The following is a 20,000-nucleotide window of genomic DNA, read 5'->3' on the forward strand; positions in this document are numbered from 1 at the left end:
TCAGGTCAATGAGTGCAGTACTCAATGATGATAAACAGTTTTCATTGTGATTTGGATAAAGAACCTACTATGTCGACATGAATGTAAGCAAAACTATGCTGAGGCTGAGGAAAGGTGCCCAGTCCTGAAATTGTGAGTTGATATATTTTTTAAGCTTGGCATGAATTACAGGCATAATCCCAATCCTTAGAATCCATAGCAATATCATGCCAAATGAGCTTTGTATTCAGGAGCTGTGTAGTCGATCAGAGCAATGGATGTGAGAAGCAAAGGATGAAATTAAACTCCTGTTAGCGAATGGGTGCAGGTATCCATGGTCACGGCCTACCAATACTAACATTACCGAGGAAGGTCGTGTGGAGTTGTCGAGGCCAATATCTCCCTAATGTAGGGATGTGCTGGATGTACTACATACTTTTTCCTCTTGATCCTTTTGTTGGGCATCTACCATGCTTTGTAATCCCATCCCAGGTGAATTGCAGCCAATGTATTTCTTGACAAGCATCGATAAGGGAATTAATTTTTCCTAAGATATGTTGACAGAGGCAGTTGTATTCAGCCATGGTAGAGAGATGTTGGTGTTGATGGGAGGACTAGGCGTCATACTGTCGAGTGAAGGCATGCTCCAAAGGCATGTGGTTTATTTGAATGTTCAAGTGTGTACCCTTTTTAAAAAGTGGCAAACGTGTTGGATAACCAAATATACTGCCATCAATTTATGGTATCTTCTAGAATATTCAGATTCTGCCTTGGACAGTTTTCTATCAAAGATGGCTAATGGGTGGGACGAGCTGTTGACCACCTGATCATGTACTACACCAATAGCGACGTCACTAGCTTCACTGGAGAGAAGGAGAGTGGCTTGTAACACAGGAAAAGTGAGAGCAGCAATGGTTGGAAGGGCATTCTTTACATTTGCTGAAGTTTGGCTCTTGAAGGGGACCCCACTTCAGGTCCTTTGGCTTGCCCCTGAGGAAGGCACAGAGGTCAGTAAGAGTAGCAGTGATGGCTGGTGGGAACCAGTGATATTATTTGATCGTGCTCAAAAATTCTTGCACTAAATTGGTGATCAAGGGAGTGGAGATTCTGTATAGCTAATACCTTCTCAAAGAGCGGTTGGACACCTTCAGGATTAATGCCATGTCATAAGAAAAATACTAGGCCGTTCTATTGAAGGCGGTCGAAAACACTGCGTAGGTGACGCAGGTGTTTGTCTTTGGAGGAAGATTACACCATTATGTCCTCCATGTAACCTATGCCGAAGGGTTGGTCCTTTAAGAGGCCAACACTAAGGCATTGAGAAGTAGCCCCAGCATTACAAAAGCCATAGCAGGAGTAATTGAAGGTGTTACTGCCGAAGAGGATGTTGAAGTGGGTCTTGGGGATGTTTTTGGGTTCATGGTTGCTTGATAATAACCCTTCAAAATGTCGAGCACGGACTAAACTTTCGCTTTGCGCAAGTACAAAGTAATGTCGGAGATTTTTGGAAGGGGTTAGTGATCCAATTTTGTCTGCATATTCAGATGCCTGTAATCCTCACGAGGGTGCAAGAAGGCATCTTTTTTCAGGACAATGTGTAGGGGCGACAACCATGGACTTGAGGCCTTTTGGCAAAGGACTTTATCTTCCATTCCAGCGAATCTATATTTAGCGGCTGTCAAACGATATGGGACTAGATGCCTGAACCTGGCAAACAGTTTGGACCCCGTCCTCTAGATATGGAAATAAATACCATGAAAGGCGGGACCTGCGGGCATTTAGCGAAGTTACTGATAGGAGATTTCCGGATACTACTGGAGGATGTGGGCGTATACCTCCGATTGTGCTGATTATGTATTGGTTTGGGACTGTGGCCAGATGTAGCAATCAGACTGCCTAGTGTGTGAATGCCAACTATACTCCAACGTTCACTACACAAAAATATAAAACGGTGGAATACACAGAAATCTGAGCAAAAGGTAAACTGTCAAAAAAACTGGGCACTGGGCACCACCCCTTGATTTAATATTGGGTCTAGCTGGAACGGTAGTGGCCTCATATAATTCTGGAGTAATACCATCTCACTAAATGAGGGGGGAAGTATACTTTCTAAGTAAGATATTATCTAAGCTTAAGTAAACTTTACAGACATTAGGAGAGGTAAAGGACATTGAAATTATATAAAAAAAAATCAAAATGGGTGGCAGAGAAGGGCACATATTATGCAAGGGAAGGAAATTCTTACTGTCTAATAAAATAAAAAGTAAATGGGAATAAAAAGAAATACGATGGCTGGGAGAATACAGGTCTTCAAAACCAGAAGGATAGACACAGATATCTCCATGCAGAACCTCGTAGGAATCAATCCTCTAAATTTTCAATGTACATATATAACTAATAAATAAAGACCAGAATAAATGTATATATTTGGGTTAAATTCAATTGTAATTTGACAGGTAATCTTGCAGCTTAAATCTTTCTTCTCAACTATTATATTTTAAGTGATATTTCATCATAACTGCTTCAGAGGCTTCTTCTGTGCTACATTTAAAAGGGACTGCTAAATATCATATGCAATATAGTAACTTCCTAAAAGCCATGCCACAGAAGTCTACATATTATGTTACCATAATGAATGCAACAGTGTGTAGATTGCTGTTGCCTGGGTGCCCCAATTATCTCACCAAGCAACACCACTGTTAGAAATAAATATCCAGACACAAAAGTTAACACTAGCCCACCTTGGCAATCAGGAACAAGACAAAGCCATTTTGGTCAAGGTAAAAAAACTTCAAGATTGAGGGAGAACCCCACCATATTGCGGTTCATTATCTATACAGCAAGTCAACAGTGTCCATTGCACTAATATCGTAAGAATCCCCAACAGTAAAAGCTCTAAAACATCTGATCCCAAGTTTGAGATCTCTACACACCGCATCTATCGTCTAATACCAACCTTGAAATCTTTACACTACGTCCCTTCAAGTTTCACTTATTCTCTATAATGTACATGGAATCAACAAAAGCCTTTTTCTTAACTTTTGAATCATCTTTTTGATGTCCAGTATTCCACATGCCCCACAGGTTGAGGATATGTGTAGATTAGGATCTGTTAAACTGAGTGACTGTAATTCTAGCAATCATCTCCAAGCTCTAGAGGGAGTAAGGCGGGTTGCCAACCACCTGTCAATTAAAAATGGGAATTTTGCGTGATAATAGACATGAAACTTAATTTATTATCTGTCTCTCCATACACTTACCCAATTATACATATTACATTAGATACATCATTTGACAGTTTCATGATATATAAAAAAAAATGTGTTAGGATTACATGATAAACCAGGAGACAGAATGGAGATACAGAACACAAAAACTGAAAATTTTGTTATCTTCCAACCTTCCAATAATGCACCAATACATTATAATAAATCTCTGTTATCGTTACAGTAAAACACTATAATATTAAAGGCATATAGTCATGAAACTATTCCTGAAAAAAAAACTGATATTCTTTGTCGTCCAAAATAAATTTTTAAGAATACAGAACTTATTTGTTTGGAACTAATACAGTACAATTAAATTTTACTAAATCTAATATAATCCTGTCACGGTCAAGGAAAATTCATAATTAATAAAACAGTTACACAAACTGTTACTCAATACAGATTTCCTCACATAAGGTATCCCGTTCCACAGATTTTTAACTACCTCAGTGTGGGAATAAAAAATGACTAATAAAAAAGTAATTTCTGTAGTGTGCAAAAACTTAAGGATGGGCTAAGGCAGACTACTAGTTTTCCTAGGATGGTAACTTTTCCTTTGTCGTCGGGACTTGTTACAATCTGGAGGCAAAAGTTATGATGCGTGTATTGCAGCCACCCCATAAGAGTAACCATTACTACTAGAACCAGAACTCTCTGAGACTTCAGAGGAAGTTGGACTATTAACCAAAAGTCCTGGACTATTCTGAGCCTCATTTCTATAATCAGGACACCGCAGATACTAGAGAAAGTGCTTCCTAAGGAAGACTGGAGGTTCAAGCCAGGCCTTTAACTGGATATGGTGAGCTTTTACCCGTTTACCATCAGGCAGTCTCTGCAGCTCATAGGTGACCTTATTCTTGTGTACATTAGTTACACGGTATACCCCACCAAACCTAGGGATGAGCTTGTACGACAAAAGGCGTCCCAAATGGTACACCTGCTTGAGAACCAGAAAACCCTCCTTAAACAGTTTGTACCAAGGATGCCCTTCAGTCCACGGATCTCTCGTTTCTGCTAATAGTAATGGGATACTATCAATCTCGTGAGCCCCCTTCACTATGTTCTTAGCTGGAGTAAAACTAATCTCAGTGTGGTGGGAATAGCTGTAACTGAGAACTGGTCGGGATAAGTACTGGTCCCATTTCCGACATTCTCCAGAAATTATCCTCAGAAACCCTCCAATGGGTACGGTTCACCCACTCCACTGCACCATTACTAGAGGGTTTATACGGAGTAGTTTTTACAATCCTGTATAACATTGTATAACATTGTACCACTCCAACAACTCAATAAATTCCTGGGAAATGAACTCAGAGCCATAATCAGTCAATATCTTGACTGGAACACGAGGAATAACAGGAAAAACCCAATAAAACCAATACTGGTTGTTGGGAGAATCACTAGGTCCTTAGCAACCAGTTTAACAGGGGATGAGGTCACTATTTTCAAAGTTGGATGGCTAAGCACCTCCCCTGAAACCTTACAAGTTTCACATTCACAACAACACATATCCCTGATTATGCTAATTAAAGATTTGTGCCAAATAAGTCGACGGAGTATTGCAGTTATTTTCCCGATGCCCAAGTGAGCATTCTGGAGGGGAGTCTCGGTAACTAGGTCAATCAGAACATTGAAGGTAACTACCGGGACTACCGAGCCATCTGGATTCTGCTTCACTAGCAAACCCCGGTTTACTTCCAGGTCAGACCAACATCTCTTATATGGCAGATAGAAGCATGGAAGGGGAGATGAAGGAACCCCGGAGTAGATCATCTTCATGTTGAATTGGATCTGTAGATGATCTCCTTGGATCTTGCCCACCTGACTAAATGACTGAAGAGCATTACCGGAGAACACTCCATGACCAGGTTCAGGGTCAGTCACCTTTATAACAATGTTTTCGGTATGCAGTGGGAGATTGAGAGTACCTTGAGAGACAATTGAAGAAAAGTAATTTGGACATACACCAACTGTTTTTTGGGAGAATCCAGTGTCAGGTAGGCAGCATCTAATAGATTCCTACTAAGAATAAAAGTTAATTTGTTTTGCAGCTACCAACGCATAATAAAACTATGGTAGTCTCCACACAGATGGACACTTCACCTCTAACTGGAGGTAGCCTAGAATGCCGGTGCAGGTACCGGTCAACTACACTAACTGCTCCCCTTACAGTACCTGGTATTCAATGCCAAGTTGGATAAGTACAGTCTCGTTGACAAGGCAAACCTGTGCCCCTGTATCATAAAAAACACAAAATAAGGTTTCCTGTATCATTACTTTACCTACTGCCGAATGCTGAGACACGTGTGTACAGCTGGATTGACAAGGTGCCGATTCAGTTACGTACTGAATTACAGAACAATCCTCTGGTGCTTCTTGATCATCACTGGCCAAGCCCTCAGCATTAGGCCCACAAGATTACACCTCCATCTTATGACACAGAATCACGTCAGTTGGAGCTCGATTAGAGGGTTAAAATGCACCCCAGACAGACACTGAAGATGCACACACTGAGGCTCAGTCATGAGTAGATCACAACAGGCTACAGGACAAGTGGGATTCCAATGGACCCATACTTTCAGGTTCACTAAATTAGAGGCCACCAATAGCAGATCCAGAGCTTGGGCTGTACTTGGAAAACACATTACCTTGATCATAATCCTCTCAGTCTTGTCCAGTTTGAAGCATAATCGACTGGTGTTCATTAGAAACTGCTGAACTACGGCATTCCGGAGCTTGGCTCCTTTCAACTGATAGTCGGGTGTGGCACCTGACTTTTCCATCCAGTAGTTTACCACTATCTCCAAAGATTCTATAAGAAAATCTGGACCAACACCAACCTCCATATACAAGGCCAGTCCAGTAGGCAACTTAGGAGTAGTAGGTTCAGTAGTAAACAGACAGTCAGTTATTGCGGGTCAGCATGATATCCAATCTGCTACGGCAATAAAGTTAAATTCAAACAGGTCCTCCAGTGTCCGTGCTTGGCGACAGTCCAACATCTTCCTGTCATGAAGGTACATCATGGGACAGTGATTAGAATGAATTATGAACAGCTGACCATAGAGAAAGGCCCTGAAGATTTTCACTCCCCTTCGCACAGCAGTCAACTCATGCTAAATGGAACGTCATGGAGTCGTATGCTATCACCAGATGCTCCCCTGGATGCTCCAAAGACTCCTGTCAAAAACACGCACCAGCACTCTCACCTGACTCGTCCAAAAACATCTCCAAAGGTTTAACATCCACAGACAACATAATGTCCTCCTTGCTCAGGGCCTTAAAGCACTCAAAGGCACAGTCCATTTCTACAGTCCATTCAAGTTTTCTTGTCCCTTGCGATTTTCATTTTCTAGTCTTCGCATATAACAGTTGGGCTATATTTGAGCACATGGGGATAAACTTCTGTTGGAAGTTTACCAGTCCCAAGAATCCCCGTAGCTCCCACACAGTAGTAGGTTTAGGGAAGTCCAAACAGATGACCAAGTTACTTAACCTCGGCTTGAACACAAGAACACTTCCCAAGTTTTACCTTGAGTCTATGCTTCTGTGCTATCAGGCAGAATAGAGGAGCATCCACAATTGTCATGTGAACACCTTCCCCAGGAGATCACCCATCTTGATTTAGGCAGTTTCTTAAGATGAACTATTGATTAGAACTGAGGCTTTTCCATCTCTCAGACCTAGGAGGTCTGTGATCACTGTAGCTTTTCTTGACAGACCGGAGGTTTTGATGTTGCCATCATAATACATCTCCGTCCAATAGTTTAACGGACAAGCAGGGTACCTAAAAGAGGTGTCAAGCCCCTTAGGAAAGTTCAGAGTAATAGGACTCAAGAATGGCAATCCTGAATGAGTCGACTGCATGGACCTTAAGTGCATAAAGCACTTGCTGACAATAGGTTACACGTATAGGGACATATTACTCTTAAAAAGGCTCTTGGGGAGTACTGCCAATGCTTAGCCGATATGGGCTATGTCAACTATCACCCCATTTACTCTCAAGAACTGGTAACCAAGCACTACATGCTCCGCCATATTCCCTGAAGCAGCACTACATGCAACACAATTGGGGTGAATGTCATTCCATGCAGTATAGGGGTCAACTGTATGGTACCTAAGGTCTAATGTCCTTTTTTCCCTGAACCCTTCAGTCCAATGGTGTTGGGTAACATCTGCAGATGATAATCCTGCACTACACTCGATGACAGGAGGTTGATCTCAACTCTGGAGTCAATAAGAGTATCCAACCCTCCCGTTAAAAAATCAGATTCAGTCACTGGGACAACCATGAGTGGTACAGGACCCAACTGCGCTAGGTTAACCATACAAAGGGTTATCAATAAAGCCTCAGTTCCTGCGTCCTCTCTGGAAGAGACAGTTGGAGAAGCTTTAGATATTTTCGAGGACAGGTTATCACTTGCCAATCCTGGAAGAATCATCAGATGTGCAATGATATGTTCAGGTTGAGGAGTAAACTTGGAAATCGAGCTTTCCGAGGCTACCACCGGAATTCTAGGTCTGGTGTTTAACGCCCTGTGGTACTCCTCGGGTCTTGATGACTTATTGGGCTTTGACTTCTTGCTCCTCTTCTTCTTTTTCCTCTCAACAGTCTGAGAAGAAACACTGGGCTTGCTCCCACTACTGCTCTCCCTGCTACTCGTTGAACCAGAGTAGGCCGACGGGGTCGGAGCAACGTTCACTGGTACTTCCCTCAACCTAGAAGGAGTCTGGACGGAGGTGGTCACCCTTCAAGGCTGCGAATAGTAGCTGTCTTCTGAACAGGTGTTCTGTGCATCGGGTTCACCTGTTATCCATACTGTGCGACATGATGGTTGCCCGAACCACAGCGTAGGCACAGGTTGATGTGTCTGCGACACTCGTCCACTAGGTGCCGTGGTTTTTCACACCAAGGGCAGTACCTTCTTTGCAGCTGAGGAGAATTACCTGGAGAATTTGATAGTGGCCGGCGCACTTCCACAGATGCAGGTTTGGGGGCAGGTCAAGGAGTTCTTGGATTCACTCAATCAGGTGCAGGTGATCGGATCGGGGCAGCCATGGCAACCCTATCATCAGGGGAGCCATGCCATGACTATCCCACCCGACTAATGGCCAAATCTGCAGCCTTTTGCCTATACTGACAGGATGTCTCGTCAAAAACACTCAACAGGTGACAGCCACCGGTGACATTGAAGGTGGCCAGAGACAGCTCTATCTTACTCGTGGCATTGCTTGGAACCGTTCTGAGGAGCTTTCGTCTTAGCTCTCTCCGGTCCAAGATACGCTTAGGATATACTCACTGATAGAAGGAGGCCAACCTCACAGCATAAATCTTCTGAAGTTTGCCATCTCCATAGGTGGCACAGCTTTCCTCCCCGCATTCCATCTCTTTTGGGATTCTCGGCACCAGTTGAGGAGTTCCTTTAAGTAGGGGTATGAGATCTTGGGACCCCCTATTGCCGATAAAGCCTCCTTGATTTCCCCCTTCAGGAACTTTTCTAGCTCAGCGGTTCACCAGCCAGAATTTCCTGTGATATACCTTCCGGTACAGAAGGCATCAAAACCCCTCAGGAATCGGGGAATATTCTGGCCAGTTTCTAGCTGGAAGATCCCAGGCTTGGGGGTCTTGTTGGAGCCGAGGGCCTTGAGCAGATTAGACAGATGGCAGTATGTCTGGGGGGACTGGGCAGGGTTGGTGGAGACTGTGGTCTGAGCTGACACTAGGACAGGAGCTGGAAGTGTCACATGAAGTCTCACTACCAGAATCTTGGCAGTTTGACTCCTGGGACAAGGTCAATGGCTGGTCTGGCCTCTTCCTTGGCCTAGTGTCTCTGATTTGGAATGGCCTGTGTCTGGGCAAGAATTGCATCAGTCATAGCGGCTGCGGCTTATTTTGGTCTACTGGACTGCGCTTGGTCACCCAAGAACTACTCCCCTAGTCCACTGACAAGAGTGTCTGGCTGACTAAAAAGGTTAGTTGCCAGAACAAGCGAGGAGGCAAGAGGTCCACTTTAAGCATAAGACGCCCAGAAGCTTAGTACAGGAGGGAGTATCAGTGAGAACCCTGGAGGGAGCTGGAGACCTCTAATTCCTGGACCCACTCCAGTTACAAAAATAATCAGAGCATTGACGTTTGGCCAAGCCGGGGACATAAAAGGAGCACTGGTGGTCACTGTGGATGTGACCCCAGTGGCAAAGTGGCATGTTGGTGCCGGCTCAACACTCTTCAGAGCCACCATCTGAAGTTTCAGAGATTTCATCTGAGTTGCCCTGTCACTGAAAATCGAGATGAGGCTCTCCAAATCCCGACTTATGCTCGTCTTAGCCATTCAACCCTTGGTCAATGACTAGACCATGACTAAAGTTTAGTGTATCGTGGGTCTGGGCACCAAAAAATATGTAGTGGTTTGGGGCAGTGGCCAGATGTAGCACACAGACTGCCTATTTTCTGAATGTTGACCACACCCCAACATTTACTACACAAAAAGATAAAACGGTGAAAAACTCAGAAATCTGAGCAAAAGGTAAACAACCAAGAAAACTGGGCACTTTATTTGATATTGGGCAAGGGGACCCAGATGGAACTGTAGTGGCCTAATATTATTCTGGAGTTATACCATCTCACATATACTGGCTTGCATGGAGTCCTAAATGAGGGAGCAGTATGCATTCTAAGTAAGATATTTTTGAAGCTCAAGTAAACTTCACAAACATTAGGATAGAATAATTACATTAAAAGCAAATAAGAAAATAAATCTAAATGGGTGTCTGAGAAGGTGAGCGATCATACAGGGGAAAGAAACGCTTATTGTTTAAAAAAAAAGATAAAAAGGTTTAATTGAGCAACACAAAGAAATACAATGGCTGGGAAAATACAGGTCTTCAAAACCCAGAGACACAAATATCTCCATGCAAAACCCCTCAGGAATCAATCATCCAAATAATTGATATGCATATATAATGATAAATACCGACCAACATACGTGTATATACTTGTGCAAAATTAAATTGTAATTTGACATGTGCTTTAGCTACTTAAATGTTTCTTCTGAACTATACTCTTCTAAGTGATATTTCATCGCAACTGCTTCAGAGGCTTTCTCTGTGCTACAATCAAAAGGGATGGCTAAATATCAAATATAGTATGATAACTTCTTAAAAGCTATGCTACAGAAATTCATATATCATAGCACCTTAATGAATGCAACAGTGTGTACGTTACGGTTTCCTTGGTGCTACAATTATCTTACCAAGCAACACCACTACTATATTAAATATCCAGACAAAATAGTTAACAGCAGCCAACCTTGCCAGTCATGATTATGACAAAACAATTTTGGTTAAGGTCAGAAAATTTCAAGATTCTGGGAGAAACCCACCATATTGCAGCTCACGGTCTACCCAGTGAGTCAACAGCGTCTGGACATAAGTCTCTGAATACCTACTCAACCATAGGGTTTTCTTTCACTAAAGTGTCCACTGCACTAATATCCTAAGAATCCACCACAATAAAAACTCTAAAACATCTAATCACAAGCTGGAAATCTTTATACACCGCATCTATCGTCTAATCACAACCTTGAAATCTTTACACCACGTCCCCTTAAGATTCACTTACTGTCTGTAATGTACATGGAATTAACAAAAACCTTTTTCTTCGCTTTTGAATCCTCTTGTTGCAGTCTAATATTCCACATGCTCCACAGGTTGAGGATATGTGTAGATTAAAATCTGTTAAACTGTGGGATTTTAATTCTAACCACCATCTCCAAACCCTACAGGGAGTAGTGTGATTGCAAATCACCTGTTAGGTAAAAAAAAAAAATGAATTTTGAGTGATAATGGACAGGAGCTAACTAAATTCTTAAAACTAATAAATAATAAAATGGTACAATTAGAAATAAAGATATTTAGAAGATTTTGTATTTTTTCTAAACAAACTTTTTCTAACAATGTGATGTGCTAGATCAGAGGGGACTGGTTGAAGAGGTGTCGACCAGTACTATTCGGCATTGACTAATAGCCGCCGGTGACCAACAATAAACCTAAATCTCAGGATATCCATATTCATAGGAGGATTAATAAGAAGCAACGTACTCCTAATATATAAAAGATTTTGAGCGAAGCGAAAAATCTATTTTTGGGTGATATCTCCATGTCGTCCTGATGGAAGGTTCGTAATAGTAGATTCCTAAGGGATATATGTACTACAGTGATATTCCCAGAGAATTTACCTTTAGGTCTCCAGAATTCTAACTCCTGGCGCGAATATCCTTAAAATTTCTCTCAAGGATATCGCATAATATCAGGGGACCTATTCTTGACATGCCAAGTAGCAATCTTCACCCCGAATAGCGTTTACGCTTTGAGGGGGAAAGTGGCAAAATTAGAAGTAGGGTAACCTTGATATGGCTCGTATCAAGGTTACCCTACTTCCCATACTACTATTGAGTATCAAGATAGCTCCATATCCAAGATGGCGGACATTCCTTGTACCATTGAGCATGGTGCTACAGATACAGTAGTTTCGGGAGGGATTCTGTGAAGACCTTTTCTATAGAAAAGGAGGGTGGGTCCATCAGGACGACATGGCGATATCACCCAAAAATAGATTTTTCGCTTCACTCAAAATCCGTCCTTTGGGCTCAAGCCATGTCGTCCTGATAGAAGTTTACCAGAGCATTACTGTATCTGTGGATTTTCAACAGTGCCTTAACCTTGGGACAATACTTCTATGGTCATCTGAACCATTTGAGACAAATGACGTTACCGTTATCCATCATTATCATTAATCATAAACAATGTTAGTGCTTCCTGCCCCCTACAAGGAAGAGTCATTCTAGACGATAGAAAAGGGGCCTCAAGGTTAGCATATATTTCATGAACAAACATAAGTATTCACTGGGTATACAAACGGTTTCACGGTTTGTATATATTGTCAGAACAATATCAGTGTCTATTATATCCATTGTTTGTAAGCATACAATGATATGAGGTTTACTTACATGAGTAAGTCAAAGAACTCTGGCATCTTAAATATGCAAATTGCTGGGCAAATTAGGACACAATTACATTCTAATAGATATTTACTTCTAATAAATGACTAAATGAAATAACAAGTGAAACGAATGTAGCATAATAAAGGAATTATACATACGACGTATGCAGAAATTGTTTCCCTTTTTAAAAAGGAAGAAATGATGAGTGCTACTCTCAAACCGAAGAAAAACATTTTTAATAAATTTGTCCTTTATGATTTCTGTGAATTTTGTATCCTATCAACACGGTGTACTACGTACACACTGCACGAGTGTTATCTGTATATTTCCTCACCTGAGATTTTGAACAGATTTAGTGTCACCATGGTAACACTCATTTAAAGGGTATCACACTGAAAGGGCTGACACCTTCTTCCTTTAATTGACAGACCCAATCAATTAACTGTTCATTGCAGAATTAGACGACAGGCTTTAATACACTACATGCCGCCACTACATAATGCTTCAGTTCATGGACCTGCTTAGCATAGTGTTTGTAGAACACTCTGGATGATTTCCATCCAGTATATGAGTGAAGACGCTCAAAGTCCATATACTGAAAAAAATTCAGCGATGAAGCAATTTTCCTCGGATCATGACCTACGGCAGTACTGTCAGGATCTGCACTGCGAATAAAGTAGGTGAGCTTTACCCTCAATTTTTTATGGATAAGTTTGATCCAGAGGTTTCTCCTTTAAAGAGCTGTTCTCCCCCTGAAGTCTGAAGTTCTACGAAGATAGATCTTTAGACACTGTACAGGACATAGAGAGACATCTTTCTTCGGAGGGCAGATCCTCCAGGGACCCCACCTCTTAGTGGGTAGCTCGTTCTTAGCGAGAAAGGTTGGATCAGGAAAGAGATTCAGTTCTCCCGCTTCTGTGAACTAAATATGGCCCTCATCTCTAGATAGGGGCACTATTTCACTAACTCTAGCCCTAGAGGCTATAGCAAACAGAAAAATAACCTTTTGGGTTAGATCCTTGAGGGAACAATCTTCATTGTTCACAGATGAGACATAATGTAGGACCTTGTCCAAAGACCATGAGATGGGCTTTGGCGGTGCTCCAGGCCTAAGCCTTGCGCATGCCTTTGGAATCTTATTAAAGAGTTCATTCGCCAGATCCACTTGAAAGGCATATAGAAGAGGTCTAGTCAAGGCTGACTTGCACATAGTTATCATGTTGGCCGCCAGACCTTGATTATGAAGGTGGACAAAGAAGGACAGACAGAAGTTCATTGAAATTTGTTTCAGTCCTTTTGCTTTCACAAAAGCAACCCACTTTTTTCAAGATGACTTATATTGTGTTCTAGTTGACCTAGACTTGTATTCTTCTTAGAATTCTATATTGCCTTCTGAGATCCCAAATCTTTTCCTAACCGCTAGGGCAAGAAAATCATGAAATGAAGGGTTTAGGCTCTCTGTGATAAATCGAAGGCAATTAACGTCTGAACCTTTTGAGATAGTACTGGGTTGAGTACTAGGGCCAGCCTCAGCCTCAGTTCCTTCACTAAAGGGAACCAGTTGCTCTTGGGCTACTTGGGAGCCAACAGAGCCACTACTCCCTGGAAGGATCCCAGCATGTTGAGGACCTTCAGCAGGAGATTGGATGGGACGAACAGGAATTCCTGTGTCCATCCCTTCCTTACTAGAGACATGGTGCCTGTTATCTCCACTAGAGGATCCTCGTATGGGGCTACATATCGAGGTAGTTTCTTGATGACACTCATGACGAAGAGGTCGATCTGCAGCTCGGAGACTTGTTCCCATCTGGGAGAGAATAGGTCTGCGTCTGTGGACCATTCTAACTCTATCGGCTTGAGCCCGAGTAGAGCATCCTCTGTCACATTGGGGATCGATTGTCCATGAACTGCTGAAAGGTGCACTCCTTTTAGGCAAGGGATGGCTAACATCACCTAAATTATATGAGACGCTCTTTAGCCTTGTCGGTTTCAACGTCTCATTATCGCTTCGATGTCCCAGATCAGACTGAGGAGGCCTGATCTGCATGGAGAGAGTTTCCCTAACCACGACAGGACTAACATGGCCTTGGATAGAAATGACCAAATCTCTTGGATTTTCCTCTGATGGGAGTGAACAGCCTATTCTTCCGACTAGGCATCCATGCAAATGATCTTCAATAGTTGCGGTAGTAGCAAGGGCACGGTCTTCAATAGGCTTTTGGCCTTACACCATTGTTAGGGAAGCGATTAAGGAAAGACCGATATTGGTCCTTCTAGATCTCTTTGAGCGTTTGATGCGTATCTTCTCCAGACTCTTAACGCATCTTTCAGCTGTGCTCTTAGCACGGGGTCTGTCACTATTGCGAACTGGAGAGAGTCCAGAACTCCTCCCTGTTAGCCTCTTCGAATCCTGACTGATTACCATAGTCTCGGGATCGAAAGGAGAGCTGGTGTGACCACAGTTTTCAATGTTTTTTTAACCATTGAAGCCTTTGAGCTGGAGAGAATCGAGACTTCTTGAAGCTGATCTTTCATCCCCGATGTTCCAGGAACCGGATTACTTCCTTGGATGCTCATAGACCAGCCATTTCGGGTGCTGCCCACCCCAGCCTTTCGTCCGGGTACTTTGTTACCTGAACCATTTCTAGGCTTGGTTTTTTGCGTGACTGTGTCCAGCAATCCCGTGAAGATACTTAGGACTGTTTTTAGTCAGACAAGTATCTTTCCTAGGATATACGTCATCCTCCTAGGTAGGAGTAGAGGGGGCGATTGACTGGAAGCTGCCAATAGGCATCCTTCAGGTCTGACAAGACTGTGAGCACCCCTTTTTGAAATAGGGTCCTTATGTTTAGAAGGATTAACATTCTGAACTTGGTGTTTTAGTTGAACTTGTTGAGTGGCGACTAGTCCAGAATGACTCTTAGTTTTCTTGAGTCCTTGTGAACACCAAACAGCCTTCCCTGGAATTCAGTGGATTATACTTTTCTTACCACCTGTATGCTCAAGAGCTCTAAGGTATACTCTTCCAGGACGGGGTTGGAGTGTAGGAAGAGTTGAGGAAATGATGGTGGAGGCATGTCTATTTTCCATCCTAGTCCTATCTTGATTAGGCCTTAGACCCAAGGATCGAGGGTCCAGCGATCCTGAAGGAACGTCCCTCCTACCAGAAGCGTCTCTTTGCTTCGCCTGATCAGAGGGTTTACATCTTCGCCCGCCTGTCTGTGGCACCGCAGTCATCGAAACTGTGGAATGTTGTTGAACAGCCCGGGGAAAATTTCTAGACTTTTCCGTCTTTCTTTTAGGTTGGGGACCCACATCCGTGGAAGACTTTCTCTTTGAAAAGATTCCCCACTTCTGAAGAAGTCCTATGTTCTCTGTGGTGGCCTTCTTAATCACCTCTCTAACTACCTCGCTTGGAAAGAGGTCTCTACCCCAGATGTTGGAAGATATTAGCTTCCTGGTTTCATGTTTCACTGTTGCGGCAGCAAACACAAACTCCCTACAGGCTCTCCTAGCCTTCATAAAAGCATAAAGGTCTTTTACCAAGGTGGCCATATGCATTTTGGCCAAGACCATGAGCATGTCTGGGGTACTTTGATGGGCTGAAAACAACTCTATGCAGTTCTCTAGGGATAGGGAGGCTGCAAGTCTCTCCTGTTTCTCTTGTTACTTGCACAAAAGAAACTCAGAAAGATTAGGGAGATTCTCGCTAAACTGTCGTCTAGCGACATCCGCATCTAGTTTTCCTACTGTAAAGGTTAAGTGAACTTCCTTCCAATCCTTCTCCTGCATGGGAAAGGCTGTTGACAGAGGTTGCACTTCTCAAGTGCAGGACATGGTTTACCTGCCTCCACTGCCTTGGCAACAGATTTGAATGCATTCCATGTAAAGGGGAATGATATTGAAGCAGGAGTAAGAAAGGTATGGTGTCTGCTACTTAGTGTGAACAATTTCGACACCGAGTAACCCGACTTTTTCAGGCTACTTGACAAGATAGCATGTGCCTTATCATGGTGGAGAATCATGACCTCCTTCAGTTCCATTTCTTTTCCTGACGTTGGTTCATGCTTCAGTCGAATGAAGCAATTAGGGAAAGCGTCAAAGCTTGGACAAAATTGGATTTCGTCAAAAGGAACAGCACCCATGTTCTCCGAGATGTAGAGTTTGCCGTCTAAAATGGCGATAAGCTCCGCATACCTCCAGTAATTGGTTTTGGAGCATGTCGGAAGGTTTTGGTCTCTGGGTCGTTTCTTTGACCCTTGGGGAGCGACAAGTGAAGCTTCACCGAGCTCTATCTTGAATTTCGCTTCCTTCTTTTCACCTTGTGTGCGAAAGTTTTCTATTAGACCCTTCATATGGGCCAGAAATTGGTCCATTTTGTCTAATAGAGGGGTAGAAGGTGAAGATGTCGATGTTAACAGCTCTAGTGCCGGCACTGACGGAAGCAATTCCGACACGGCATTGTCCACCTCTTCCCGTAGGGGCTTCTTGCCCTCCGTCCCAAAGGCTATCTGGACGCAGGGAGGTGCGAATCGTGCCTGGGGTACCACTATTTCCCTACTTGCTTTCGGGAATAGTAAGCTACGCATCCTATCATTAGGTAGGTATGGTCCCGGAGAGATTTTCTGGAATCCTCTTACCCAGTTGCATAGTTTCTTATGAGCTGCATCCCTAGACTCCATCGACTTGGGATTATCGAAACCCTCGGACATTAGGGTCCGACATATATTGCAAACTTTGGGGTTCCAATAATACAGGGATTTGGAAATAATATTGCAGGGGGCATGAAACCTGCACGTATTATGACAGTAAAAGTACTTACTCTTGATATTGCAGAAGACTGCAATACATGTCATCTGGGGTTCCTCCTGTAAAGAAAGGAAAGCAGAATGATTATACAATTGATTATCTCACTAATAAGCAATATGTAAAAGTCATCTTTTAACTAAAATAGCTTAGGATAGTAAGCTAGAATGGGATAATGGGAGACACATACTTGTGTATCCCTTGCCAGCAAATGCTGTTACCTCCCCTCAGTATTAACTATATGGAGATTCCTTTATCAAGGCAACTCTAACGAATGGGTTCTAACCCCTAGGGGTAGAAAAGTGTAAAATGCCACTGCCCCTTTTTATTATCTAACACTATGTGGTAAGGATGACTGATTTCTAATCAGACTATTGAAGGAATTTTATTCTATTAATATAGGAACGGTCTCAGCAGAAGCCCGCACAAGGGTACCCAAGATATGTTAGAAATTAACTACTGTATAATCATACTATAGTTTTCTGTTTGCAGTATATGCTATATTACAAAATACCGACCACTGTATAATTATATATATTTCTGTTCAGCCAGTGTGCTGCCATTATGGCTAGCATATGACGGCACAGTCCAGCAGGCATGACGCCGACTGGACTAGGAAATATAAAAGACATATATTTGTGTATCCTACCCAGCCCATTTTCTATGACCTTCCCTTCCAATATTAAAATCATAGAGTTTCCTGATCAGGGAAACTCAAGGATAAGGGTTCTAACCCCATAGGGATAGAATTGTACTACAACCAGCCCTTTAACCCTGGATAGGTACGGTGGGTCGTTCGCGACCCCGAGCGTCAAAAAAAAAAACAGGTTTTTCTCACGTGACTCACCCCTGTGACTGAATTTGTGGGTGATCGACCTGCAGGAGGTGTCTCCCCTACACGCTCTAGCAGTGTCCAGATGTGCATTTCTGTAGCTGTACTCCTTCCCCGATTTCTGAGACGCGTCGGGGTCGAGCGCGACCGAGTTTACCCTTCTAAGGTAGTTTGCCTAATTATCAAAGTTATTACGTATTATGAAATTGTCGTAGAATGGTGCAACTTGTATAGGTTATCAGTTGTGGAAAGTCTTGGTGGATTGTTTGGCTACCATGTGCATGATTTTTTTTTTAGTTAAAATATCGTTCATCACCACGAGGACCATTTTACCGCGAGTGCCCCTTTTTCATTTTTTTTTCATTTTTTTGCCAAGTCATTTTTCCGTAAGATATTGCCAAATAGTGTCGTAAAACTTTTGCTTGTTTAGTGTTGGAAAGTGTGTCTAGATGATCTGGCTACCCATGCGTGACTTTGTTTTTGTCAGATACGACGTAGTTATTGGTATATTGGGTATTTAACTGCGGTTACCAATTTCTGTTTTTTTTTCAATATTTGTAAAAATTACTACGTAGTAAGGAATTCCCGTATATTATTCATTTTTTTTCATGTTTATGTGTTAGAAAGTGTGCCTTGATGGTTGGGCTAACACGTGCATGTCTTTTTTTTTATCTGAGATGCCGTATATTAGAATGTCGGGCATTTTACCGCGAGTGCCCCTTTTTCATTTTTTTTCATTTTTTTGCCAAGTCATTTTTCCGTATGATATTGCCAAATAGTTTCGTAAAACTTTTGCTTTTTTAGTGTTGGAAAGTGTGTCTAGATGATCTGGCTACCCATGCGTGATTTTTCTTTTGTCAGATACGACGTAGTTATTGGTATATTGGGTATTTAACTGCGGTTGACAATTTCTGTTTTTTTTTTTCAATATTTGTAAAAATTTACTACGTAGTAAGGAATTGCCGTATATTATTGATTTTTTTTTCATGTTTGTGTGTTAGAAAGTGTGCCTTGATGGTTGGGCTAACACGTGCATGTCTTTTTTTTTATCTGAGACGCCGTATATTAGAATGTTGGGCATTTTTCCGCGAGTGCCCCTTTTTATTTGTTTTGCATTTTTTTGCTTAGTCATGTTACCGTAAGGAATTGGCAAGTAGTGTCGCAAAACTTATATTTTTATAGTGTTGGAAAGTGTTTGTAGATGATCTGGCTACCCATGCCTATTTTTTTTTTAGCCAGATATGGCGTATATATAAGTATGTGTTCGATTTTCCTGTGATTGCCATTTTTTCGTTTTTTCCCATTTCTTTCAAAATTACTACGTACTAAGGAACTATCACAGAGTAATGATTCATTTATATGTTTATTTGTCGGTAAATGTGCCTTGATGGTTTGCTTAGCACGTGGCTGAATTTTTTTTTTCTGAAATGCCGTATATTAGAATGTTAGCCATTTTTCCGCGAGTGCCCCTTTTTATTTGTTTTGCATTTTTTTGCTTAGTCATGTTACCGTAAGGAATTGGCAAGTAGTGTCGCAAAACTTATATTTTTATAGTGTTGGAAAGTGTTTCTAGAAGATCAGGCTACCCATGCCTATCTTTTTTTTAGCCAGATATGGCGTATATATAGGTATGTGTTCGATTTTCCGGTGATTGCCATTTTTTCGTTTTTTCCCAATTCTTTCAAAATTACTACGTACTAAGGAACTATCACAGAGTAATGATTCCTCTAGATGTTTATTTGTCGGAAAATTTTGTTTACTTCTTTTTTGATTGAATATCATCAAATTTTTTAGCTAAAATATTATATTGTTTTACATTTTTTTTTCGATTTTATTTCCCTTCAAAAAAATTTTTTTGGGTCAGAATTTTAATTTTATAGTCGTAAAATAATCGACAATTATCCAGCAACCCACCATACAATTTTTATGCATATCCAATAATAATTAGATTAGTAAATAACACCTTGAAATTGACATACCCTTCCTACATTTCAAGTGGCAGATTAGGGAGTCTGAGTCAGTGTGGTTGGCGGCCATTTTGTGGACATATCCGAAGCGTAAGCTGCCCTATCTATATATATTCTTGTTCCCTATAGAATTTGTGATATTTTGGTATAT

Source organism: Palaemon carinicauda, chromosome 10, assembly GCF_036898095.1.
Source record: "Palaemon carinicauda isolate YSFRI2023 chromosome 10, ASM3689809v2, whole genome shotgun sequence".
Lineage (NCBI taxonomy): Eukaryota > Metazoa > Arthropoda > Malacostraca > Decapoda > Palaemonidae > Palaemon > Palaemon carinicauda.